We start from the raw sequence: 12,420 nt of genomic DNA, 5'->3' as shown, positions 1-12,420 counted from the left end.
GGAAAACCACTTATTTGAACCCAGTCAAAGCAGCTGGAGTTCACCAATAGTATTAGTGCCTAAGCCTGATGTTTCAACCAAATTTTGCATAGACTACAGAAATGTAACAAAGGCAGACTCCTACCCAATTCCTCACTTGGAAGACTGCATTGACAGAGTGGACAGTGCCATGTTTCTTTCAAAGATAGATTTGTTAAAGGGATACTGGCAAGTTCCTTTGATACCCCGAGCTAAAGAAATATCGACTTTTGTCACACTGGACAAGTTTTTCCGGTGCCAAGTGATACCATACAGGTTAGGGGGTACTCCAGAAATTTCTCTGAGAAGAGTAGCCAGTGTTCCTAAATGTGTAGTTTATCTTGATGTGTTGTTCGACAATCACACTTGGAAACAACACTTGGAACAACTGGGGGGCTCTGTTTGGAAGGTTGCAATCAGCTGATTTGGCTAACCTTTGTGGAAAAATTTAAAACCCAGAATGCCAGAATATTCCAATGGAGTTTACTGTTGCAGCCCTCTCACTTAAAGATTGTCCACATTTTGGACAAAAATAATGTTATTGCAGATGCTTTGTCGCAAATCTAACTTTCTTTGAGTTATATGAGTAAAGCAAAATTGTATTAACTGCAAGAGTGAATGGGGGCATGAGTGTGAGAATGTGTTTAAAATGCTTTCAACCTCTTTTTTTTATACATTGTAATGAAACACATTCAAAAATGGCATTTAATTTCTCCAAGGGCAGAGGTGTTACGTGGGTTTCCATTTTTTTGTCAAAACTTGAGAACCTATATTTTAAAAACTCAGAAAGGATTTCATGGACATTGAATCATTGGTGATTGCTGAACTTTGTGGGTGTTTTGTTTAAAAGGTTGACCAGCAAACAAGTCCTGGAAAGCATGTGATTTCAAGTAAATGTCACAGGGGGTTGTAGTGACAAGACAGGATTTATGAGTATTGTAGGACTTGCCTGAAAAAAAAACTGTTTTTTGGACTAAAAGAGGCAGTTGAAGTTTGTTTATGGACCTGCCAGGAGATCAGAAGAAAATCCTGACAACTGTTACCTCTCTTTGAAGAATCCCTGCTTTTGAAAAGAAAAATCCTGTATCAAGTTCTATCGTTGCCTCCTGTATTTTGATGAAATCCAGAATGTTTGCAGAAACCTTGCATCTTTAAAAGAACTGTGCATCGAATGTGTGAGAACTGAAACCTTTGATGCTGCACACCTGCTGTAAGACCTATGGGAAGACTTCTGTAGTTGAATTTCTTTGACCCAAACAGACTGTTCATCAACATCACCTGGAAGAATTCCTAGTGGCAGCCACCTATTCGACTTTGGAACACCTCCCCAAAACAAAGGACTTCCATTTCTTCTCTTCAGTTTAAGCTTTTTTTTAATTCTTTCTATTTCTTTGTAACAGCAGTAAACAAAAATCCCTTTTTTTTCCCGGTTAACCGGTTGTGTATGTGAGTGTGTGTATGAGAGCTAGGATAAAAATAATGGGCTTTAATATTTCAATTTGCATATATATTTACTTCATTATTGGTTAAAACTTGGTTTATAATAAATGGATAATTTTGTTGTTTATTAAAGAAACCAATAGAATATCTAATTGACTGTTTCAGTATGTGGGAAAATGTATTGATATGTTGTGACCTGTGGAGAAGTGGGACTGAATTAACAGTGCACTCCTCCTACCTCAGCTGTAACAGCACACATACCTCAGGGAGGGGCAGAGAACCGGAGGGTGGCCCTCCATTGACTGGCACCTTGACTGCCACTGGCAACACGTGCCCATCTGGTCTACGTGGAAGGAGGTCTTGTTCCAGGAAGCTGCAGATGTAAGCAATGAGCTACCTTGAAATTATGAGTCTCCTGAGGCACTGGTGCTCACACATGGTAGAAGAGCTGATCCTCTGCCTCTAAACCCTGTGTTGGGGGGATCGCCTCCTTGCAGTTGGATCTCTGTGTCCAACCATTCTGCCCTGTGAGTGGCATGTGGCTGAGGAAAGCTGCTGGTGCTGCTGCTGGTGTTGCTGTTGCTGCTGCTGATGTTGCTGCTGCTCTTGCTGTTCATCAGTGGTACGAAGTACAGCTGCATAAGCTGCTTCCATGCAGTGATGAAGTCTGGCAGCAGTTGATGGTGCGTGAAATGCTAGAGAGGTAAAGTGGCTTCCAGGAATTTGGCAATCACCTGTCAAGCTGTGAAAGTACTCTCTGAAAAGGAATGCTGTGAGCAGCAGCCTCTCACCTGGCCATGGCTGCAGCACTTCGGTTTCACTGATCAAAGCTTTCCCAGCCTGGCACTTTCACTGAAGTTCTTCCCTGCTATGCACCCACCTCTATGACCCTGGCAAGCTCCACACAGCCCAGGAAATAGGGTCACTGGCTGTTCAAGCCAGAATATTTGGTTAAAACAGTACTTAATGACCAACTTGAATATCTAAATACCTTACCCGACAGCTGTACAGGGTTACCTGCTCCCTTCAAACTCACCCAAGTAAAACCCGGAAGAGGGAGGGAGGATGTCGGGATCCTGACCCAATGACACTCCCCACATGCACCCAAACCCGCCTCCCATTGCCTGTAAAATTCTGCCCTGTGTGTTTTCCTCACAGCCGACTTTCTTAGTGAGCTTTGTATCATCAACAAACTTGGATACATTACACTCGGTCCTTTCACCTAAGTCATTAACATAGTTTTTAAATAGCTGAGGCATCGCTCTGGTTCTTGCGGCATTCCACTCATTGCAACCTGCCAACCTGAAAATGGCTTGTTTATTACTGCTGTTTTCAGTCCTTCAATCAATCCGCTCTCCATGCTAATATATGCTCCCAACCACATGAGATTTTATTTTGTGTAACAATCTTTTGTGCAGCACATTTATGAATGCCTTTTGAAAATCCAAATATACTACATCACTTTAGGGTTTCCCTTTATCCACCCTGCTAGTTAGATCCTCAAAAGCTCTAATAGATTTGTCAAACATGATTTCCCTTCATAAAACTGTTGAGTCTATTTGATCATATTATGATTTTCTAAGTGCCCTGTTACCTCTTCTTTAATAATGGAGGGCTGATGAAGGTGTACATGGACTTCCAAAAGGCATTTGATAAAGTGCCACATAGCAAACTTGTCAGCAAAGTAAGAGCCCATGGAATAAAAGGGACAGTCGCAGCATGGATACTGGAGGAAGGTATGCAGTGGGATTCGTCAGGGCTCGGTGTTAGGACCACTGTTTTTCTTGATTATATTAATGACCTAGAATTGGGTGTATAGGGTACAATTTCAAAATTTGCAGATGCCACAAAACTTGAAAGTATTGTGAACTGTGAGGAGGATTATGATAAACTTCAAGAGGGCATAGACAGGCTGGTGGAATGGTCAGACATGTGGCAGATGAAATTTCATGTAGAAAAGTGTGAAATAATTCATTTTGGTCAGAGAAATGAGGAGAAGCAATATAATTAAAGGTTACAATTCTAAAGGGGGTGCAGGAGCAGAGGGACCTGGGGGTGTATGTTCACAAATCATTGAAGGTTGCAGGGTAGATTGAGAAAGTGGTTAATAAAGCATATGGGATCCTGGGCTTTATGAATAGGGGAATAGAGCTCAAGAACAAGTAAGTTATGATAAACTTGCATGAAACACTAGTTCAGCTTCAAATGGAGTATTGTGTCCAGTTCTGGGCACCGCATATCAGAAAGATGTTAAGGCATTAGAGAGGGTACAGCAAAGGTTCACGAGAATGGTTCCAGTGAGTGGTTAGGATTTGGAATGCACTGCCTGAGAGTGTGCTGCAGGCAGATTCAATTGAGGCCTTCAAAAGAGAATAGGATAGTTATCTGAAGAGAAGAAAAAGTGCAGAGCTACAGGAAAGGACAAGAAAGTGGGACCAGGTGAGTTGCTCTTGCATGGAGCCAGCACAGACACGATGGGCCGAATGGCTTCCTTCAGTGTTGTAACCATGCTATAAATCTATGATTCTATGACATGGCTCATTCTTTATGTTTGGCTTGGATTTAAGCTGGCATTAGCTCAAATAGACACTGAGATGGCATTTTGGCTCTAACACTGGTTGCACAGGAATCGAATACCAGCAAACATCAGTACTGATGTGCTAAAATCAACAACTACAGAATCTGGGCAGTTCTTATATGTGTAAGATGGTTAATTCCTATTCATCTTAATGCTGTGGTAATTGCTTTTGGTTGGATTTCTTTCCACTGTCCCATCCAAAATAGAGTGGCAATAGTGATAGAAAACAAGGGCAAAATCAGTGTTGAGGCCAAGTAGTGCCCAAAAATAGTTGAAAGGACCAGCAAAAATACCCAATAATTCTTTCAGTCTTGAACAGCTTTACTTTTGCAGTTCCTCTATGTGGTTTGTGGACAAGGTGCAGCAATGTAAATTTCATACAAATGACAGCCAGAAGGCTTTTCACACAGATTTCCTCCAATCATACTGGGTACAGTTCAGTGGGCCAACTGCCCCAACCCCCTCATCCCCACAGAAACCTGGTACGACTGCTTCCTGAGCCAAGGTTTTGGCACCAGTGCATGGAAATTCCTCAGGATGATTCATTCGGTCTCCCAGCGTAACTTCGCCGGGGAGACTTCTCTAGGGATTTTGCTGCCCTTATAGCAGAAGAATAATTGGTCTTGGTCAAATTAGGAGAGAAAGATTGGCTACTGCATCATACTGAGCAGTGAGCTTCGAGGATATAATTTCTAACCGCATTTAACCAAGAAACAGGCTTAGTTAGGCAAACCCAGCCCTAAAATTGGTCAGAGGTCCATAACACTGGATCTACACCCACTATGGACAGCACATACATTGAAGCAGGTGGTAGAATCATTGTAGTATAAAAACAAAGGCTGAGTGGCATCATTTCTTTAGGTGCACCCAGTTTGCTGCTGTTCCAACCTGCATTGCATGATGTGATCTTCACAGTGGTATATAATGGATGTTTATGGTTGCAAGAAAATGAGCTGTATTAAACTGAAATAAGTTAAATGGGCCAACTAAAAAGATTCAGTGATCAATTTGCAGGCCACTTCTGTACATTTTTTTTTAAATCTCCCAATCAGGTTTTCAGAAACTTGAGTAGCAATTCTTCTGCTGTTGCTTTTTGCCCACCTACAATGCTTACAAGGGCACAATGGATTTCCCGATAAGAATCACCCTACATCTGACCTGTTCAGAGGAAGAAGAGGAGGACCGATGGAGAGTTGACAGATAGGTTACGCTGCACCAGATATGCACTGTGTTCATTCACTGGTACACTCACTTGAACATCTACAGATAGAGGTGTATATATCGAACTAGTCAGCAGATTAGTGCATGCAGAGACTCCAGTTTCTAAGAAGGCCTTGATCACAGAGCTGACGGCATAACCTTAAAAGTGGGTGATACTTTGGAAGCATCTTAATCACTGTATGCCACGCTTTAAGTGATACTGCTTGAAAGAAGGCATGGCAGGGAACCCCACAGTCAACCTGAAAATGGATAAGCCACACAAGGTCACACAGCCTGCTCATCTATCAACATTTTGTCTTTTCCAAAGCTGCAACCGGAGTTATGAACAATTACAGTAATAAGCTGACCACAGAACATTGCATGAAACCTGCATGCAATGTCCTAGTTTTTCTGATCAGCATGCATAATAAATGGTTTCGGTGAGGTTTGGCCTCATTTCAGCCATTTTGGAGCAAAGTACATCCACACCAGAAAATCCAGGCTGTTATCTCCTTAAGCCAACAGGGAGCACAGGTGTGCTTCTTCCCTCTAACCATGAAAGAAGTTACCTTTCAGGCCAGGATCCAGGCTTCCTCTGCCAATAACTTAGTTCAGTTGTCATATGGTGATTCCTTTCCCTCACACACTCACTGTCAACAAAGGTTTTTGATGAAACAACAGCTCACTGGCAAATACCAACACTTTGTTTTAAATAAAAAGCCTGAAAATAAATCTCTGAATTTGTCAAACCATTTATTTCATGATGACCTCCAAACAAAATCCATAAGACTAAGTGTGCTGCAGGTTTAATGTAAGTCAAAGCGAAAGTGACTTCCCAATTTCTACAACATTTTTCACACTGGGGTATTACAACCCATTCTAACTGGATCTACTTAAAATGTACAAAACTTTAATCTGCTTTCATTTCTCCCTTTTATATATTATCAGCTTATATTTAATAACTAAATTCCTGAGTGTTCCTTTTTTGTCCGAATAAGCAATCTAAGAACAGCTGAAGGTTCACCAACAGAAAAGAATTGAGTAGCAGATGAGTCTTTTATTTTTATGTAGTAAGGTTTAGTAATAGTGGTAAGGTTTATTAGTATTAGTAAGGTGTACTATTAGTAGTAAGGTTTATTCTTAGTAGCAAGGTTTATTATCAAATAGAAGGTTTATTAATAGTGGCAAGGTTTATTATCTAATAGATAGAGGAATCACAAGGCTGCTCCAACCTCTAGCCTGCACATCCTGTGCTATATAGGAACTCCAGTTCACTTCCTGTATCCTGGATAACCATATGTGCAGGAAGTGTCGTCAGTTGCAGCAGCTCGAGCTCCAGTTTTTGGAACTTGAGCAGCAGCTGGCATCACTGCAGCGTGTGAGTGAGGTTGAGAGCTTCGTGGATAGCACATTTATAGATGAGGTCACCCCAAAGCTTAAAAGAGAGAGGAAGTGGGTGGACATCAGACAGTCAAGAAGAAACAGGCAGGTAGTGCAGGAGTCCCCGGAATGCATCTCACTTTCTAACCAGAATTGAGTTCTGAATACTAATGAAAGTGATGGTTCATCTGGGAATGCATCCATGGGGGGGAGGGAGTGTTGGGGGGCTCAAAGAAGACTGGAAGAGCAATAGTGATAGGAGATTCGATAGTTAGGGAAATAGACAGGCGTTTCTGTGGCCACAGATGTGAATCCAGGATAGTGTGTATTTGTCAGTTCCGAAGAAGGGTCACTGACCCGAAACGTTAACTCTGCTTCTCTTTCCACAGATGCTGCCAGACCTGCTGAGTGGTTCCAGCATTTCTTGTTTTTATTTCAGATTTCCAGCATCCGCAGTATTTTGCTTTTATTATATTATATTATATATAGTGTGTTACCTCCCTGGTGCCAAGGTCAAATATGTCACTGAACAGCTGCAGAGCACCCTGAGGGGGGAGGGGAACAGCCAGAAGTCGTGGCCCACATTGGTACTAACGACATAGGCAGAAAGAAGGATGTGGTCCTGCATTCAGAATATAGGGAGTGAGGTAGGAAATTAGCAAGCAGGACCTCAAAAGTAGGTACCACCTGCAAGTGAATACAGAAATAAGAGGATAAAGCAGATGAATGCATGGCTGGAAAGATGGTGCAGGAGGGAGGGCTTTAGATTCCTGGGACATTGGGACCAGCTCTGGGGGAGATGGAACCTGTAAAAGCTGGACAGGTTGCATCTAAATAGAGCCAGGACCAATGTCCTTGCGGGGCGATTTGCTGGTGCTATTGGGTAGGGTTTAAACGAACTTGTCAGGGGTGTGAGAGCCAGGAGGAAATATCAGAGAGGAAAACCAAGGTACACAGGGTGAGGCACTAGAGTAGGAAATAGTAAGTCAGTAGGTTCAGAGTGGGGAAGAAAGTAATAAAGTCTAAATTAGGGCTACTGTGCATATATGTGAATGCAAGGAGTGTGACAATAAAATTGGTGAGTTAGAGGCTTAGATTCCTATGTGGAAATATGATGTTGTGCCTATAACAGAGACCTGGCTCAAAGAAGGGTAGGGCTGGGTATTAGATATCCCTGGATACAAGGTGTTCAGAAAAGATAGGAAAGGAAGGAAAGGGGGACAGGTGGCAGTATTGATTAAGGAGAAAACTGCAGTGCTGGAGAGAGAGAATGTCCCAGAGGGGTCAAGGACAGAATCTATTTGGCTAGAGCTAAGGAACAAAAAAGATGCAATTACATTGCTTACTGTAATCTATAGGCCATCAACCAGTGGGAAAGATGAAAAGGAACACATTCTCAAGGAAATTATTGACTAGTTAGAAGTGCAGAGTTGATGATCCATCTCAGCCTCCTCCTGAAATCCCCAGCATCACAGATGCCAGCCGACAGCTAATTCAATTAACTCCACGTGATATCAAAAAACGACTGAAGGCACTGGATACTACAAAGGCTATGGGCCCTGAGAACATTCCAGCAATAGGACTGAAGAGCTGTGCTCTGGAACTTGCCACACCCCTAGCCAAGCAGTTCCAGTACAACTACAATACTGGCATATACCCAACAATGTGGAAAATTGCCCTGGTAAGTCCGGTACATACAAATCAGGACAAGTGCAACACGGCCAATTACCACCCCATCAGTCGAGACTCGATCATCATCAAAGTGATGGAAGGTGTCATTGACAGCGCTATCAAGCAGCACTTGCTTAGCAATAACCTGCTCAGTGACGCTCAGTTATGGTTCCGTCAGGGACACTCAGCTCCTGACCTCATTGCAGCCTTGGTTCAAACATGGACAAAAGAGCTAAACTCGAGAGGTGGGTTCAAAGTGACTGCCCTTGACATCAAGGCAGCATTTGACCGAGTCTGGCATTAAGGAGCCCTAGCAAAACTGAAGTCAATGGGACTCAGGAGCAAAATTCTCCGCTGGTTGGAGTCATACCTAGCGCAAAGGAAGATGGTTGTAGTTGTTGGAGGTCAATCACCTCAGCTCCAGGACATCACTTCAGGAGTTTCTCAGGGTAGTGTCCGAGGCCCAAACATCTTCAGCTGCTTCATCAATGACCTTCCCTCCATCATAAGGTCAGAAGTGGGGATATTCGCTGATGATTGCACAGTGTTCAGCACCATTCGTGAATCCTCAGAAACTAAAGCAGTCTGTGTAGAAATGCAGCAAGACCTGGACAATATCCAGGCTTGGGCTGAATAGTGGCAAGTAACATTCGCGCCACACACCTGCCAGGCAATGATGATCTCAAACAAGAGAGAATCTAACCATCTCCCCTTGACATCCAATGGCATTACCATCACTGAATCCCCCACTAACAACATCCTGGGGATTACCATTGACCAGAAGCTGAACTGGAGTAGCCATATAAATACAGTGGCTACTAGAGCAGGTCAGAGGCTAGGAATCCTGCAGTGAGTTATTCACCTCCTGACTCCCCAAAGCCTGTCCACCATCTACAAGGCACAAGTCAGGAGTGTGATGGAACACTCTCTACTTGCCTGGATGGGTGTAGCTCCAATAACACTCAAGAAACTCGATACCAACCAGGACAAAGTAGCCCGCTAATTGGCACACCATTCACGAACATTCACTCCCTCCACCACTGAGGAACAGTGGCAGCAGTGTGTGCCATCTACAAGATGCACTGCAACAACGTGCCAAGGCTCCTTAGATAGCACCTTCGAAACCTGCGACCTTGACCACCTGGAAGGACAAGGGCAGCAGTTGCATGGAAACACCGCCACCTGCAAGTTCCCCTGCAAGCCACACACTATCCTACTTGGAACTATATCGCTGTTCCTTCACTGTCTCTGGGTCAAATTCCTGGAACTCCATTCAAAGAACAAAGAACAAACAAAGAACAGTACAGCACAGGAACAGGCCATTCGGCCCTCCAAGCCTGCGCCAATCTTGATGCCTGCCTAAACTAAAACCTTCTGCACTTCCGGGGCCCATATCCCTCTATTCCCTTCCTATTCATGTATTTGTCAAGATGTCTCTTAAACGTCGCTATCGTACCTGCTTCCACCACCTCCCCTGGCAGCAAGTTCCAGGCACTCACCACCCTCTGTATAAAAAACTTGCCTCACACATCCCCTCTAAACTTTGCCCCTCTCATCTTAAACCTATGTCCCCCAGTAACTGACTCTTCCACCCTGGGAAAAAGCTTCTGACTATCCACTCTGTCCATGCCGCTCATAACTTTGTAAACCTCTATCATGTCGCCCCTCCACCTCCATCATTCCAGTGAAAACAATCTGAGTTTTTCCAACCTCTCCTCATAGCTAATGCCCTCCAGACCAGGCAACATCCTGGTAAACCTCCTCTGTACCCTCTCCAAAGCCTCCACGTCCTTCTGGTAGTGTGTCGACCAGAATTGCATGCAATATTCTAAGTGTGGCCTAACTAAGGTTCTGTACAGCTGCAACATGACTTGTCAATTTTTATACTCTATGCCCCGACTGATGAAGGCAAGCATGCCGTATGCCTTCTTGACTACCTTATCCACCTGCGTTGCCACTTTCAGTGATCTGTGGACCTGTACGCCCAGATCTCTCTGCCTGTCAATACTCCTAAAGGTTCTGCCATTTACTGTATACCTCCCACCTGCATTAGACCTTCCAAAATGCATGACCTCACATTTGTCCGGATTAAACTCCATCTGCCATTTCTCCGCCCAAGTCTCCAACCGATCTACATCCTGCTGTATCCTCTGACAATCCTCATCATTATCCGCAACTCCACCAACCTTTGTGTCATCCGCAAACTTACTAATCAGACCAGCTACATTTTCCTCCAAATTATTTATATATACTACAAACAGCAAAGGTCCCAGCACTGATCCCTGCAGAACACCACTAGTCACATTCCTCCATTCAGAAAAACACCCATCCACTGATACCCTCTGTCTTCTATGACCGAGCCAGTTCTGTATCCATCTTGCCAGCTCACCTCTGATCCCGTGTGACTTCACCTTTTGTACCAGTCTGCATGCGGGACCTTGTGTGTACCTACCCCACATGGACTGTAGTGGTTCAAGAAGGTGGCTCACCACCACCTTCTCAAGGGCAATTAGAGATGGGCAATAAACACTGGCCTAGTCAGTGGTGACTGCATCCCATGAATGAATAAAAAAAATGAACAATGGGCTACCTTTGAAGAAAAGATAGTTCGGGCACAGTCAAGGTATATTCACACAATGGGAAAAGGTAGAGCAAACAAATCCAGAGCTCCCTGGATGACAAAAAAGGATAAAGATTAAGGTGAAGAAGAAAAAGTGTGCTTATGACAGATGTTGGGTGGATAATATAACTGAGAACCATGTTGAATCTAGAAGGCTCAGTAGGCAAGTGAAAAAAAATAAAAGAAGCAAAGGGTAGGGGGTGGCGTAGTGGTATTATCACTGGACTAGTAACCCAGGGACCCAGGGTATTTCTCTGGGGACATGGGTTTGAATCCCACCACAGCAGAAGGTGGAATTTGAATTTAATTAATAAATCTGGAATTAAAAGCTAGTCTAATGATGGCCATGAAACCATTGCAGATTGTTGTAAAAACCCATCTGGTTTACTTATGTCCTTGAGGGAAGGAAATCTGCTGTCCTTACCTGGTCTGGCCTGCATGTGAATCCAGACCCACAGCAATGTGGTTAACTCTTACATGCCCTCTGAAATGGCCTAGCAAGCCACTCAGTTGTACCTAACCGCTACAAAGTCAAGAAAAAAGAATGAAACCAGATGGACCACCTGGCATCGACCTAGGCACCAGAAATGACAACGGCAAACTGTCGACCCTGCAAAGTCCTCCTTACTAACATCTGGGGGCTTGTACCAAAGTTGGGAGAGTTGTCCAACAGACTAGTCAAGCAACAGCCTGACATAGTCATACTCACGGAATCATACCTCACAGACAATGTCCCAGACACTGCAATCACTATCCCCGGGTATGTCCTGTCCCATTGGCAGGACAGACCCAGCAGAGGTGGTGGCACAGTGGTCTACAGTATGGAGGGAGTTGCCCTGGGAGTCCTCAACATTGACTCCAGACCCCATGAAGTCTCATGGCATCAGGTCAAACATGGGCAAGGTAACCTCCTACTGATTACCACCTACCGCCCTCCCTCAGCTGATGACTCAGTACTCCTCTATGTTGAACACCACTTGGAGGAAGGACTGAGGGTGGCAAGGGCATAAAATGTACTCTGGGTGGGAGACTTCAATGTCCATCACCAAGAGTGGCTCAGTAGCACCACTACTGACAGAGCTGGCCAAGTCCTGAAGAACATAGCTTCTAGACTGGGTCTGTGGCAGATGGTGGGGGAACCAACACGAGGGAAAAACATACTTGACCTCATCCTCACCAATCTGCCTGCCGCAAATGCTTCTGTCCATGACAGTATTGGTAGGAGTGACCACCGCACAGTCCTTGTGGAGACAAAATCCCGCCTTCACATTGAGGAAACCGTCCATCGTGTTGTGTGACACTATCACCATGCTAAATGGGACAGATTTCGAACAGATCTAGCAATACAAAACTGGGCATCCATGAGGCGCTGTGGGCCATCAGCTGCAGCAGAATTGTACTCAACCACAATCTGTAACCTCATGGCCTGGCATATCCCCCACGCTACCATTACCATCAAGCCAGGAGACTAATCCTGGTTCAATGAAGAGTGCAGGAGAGCATGCCAGGAGCA

This window comes from Heterodontus francisci, chromosome 3 (assembly GCF_036365525.1).
Source record: "Heterodontus francisci isolate sHetFra1 chromosome 3, sHetFra1.hap1, whole genome shotgun sequence".
In the NCBI taxonomy this organism is placed as follows: domain Eukaryota; kingdom Metazoa; phylum Chordata; class Chondrichthyes; order Heterodontiformes; family Heterodontidae; genus Heterodontus; species Heterodontus francisci.
This window is presented reverse-complemented; position numbering follows the sequence as displayed.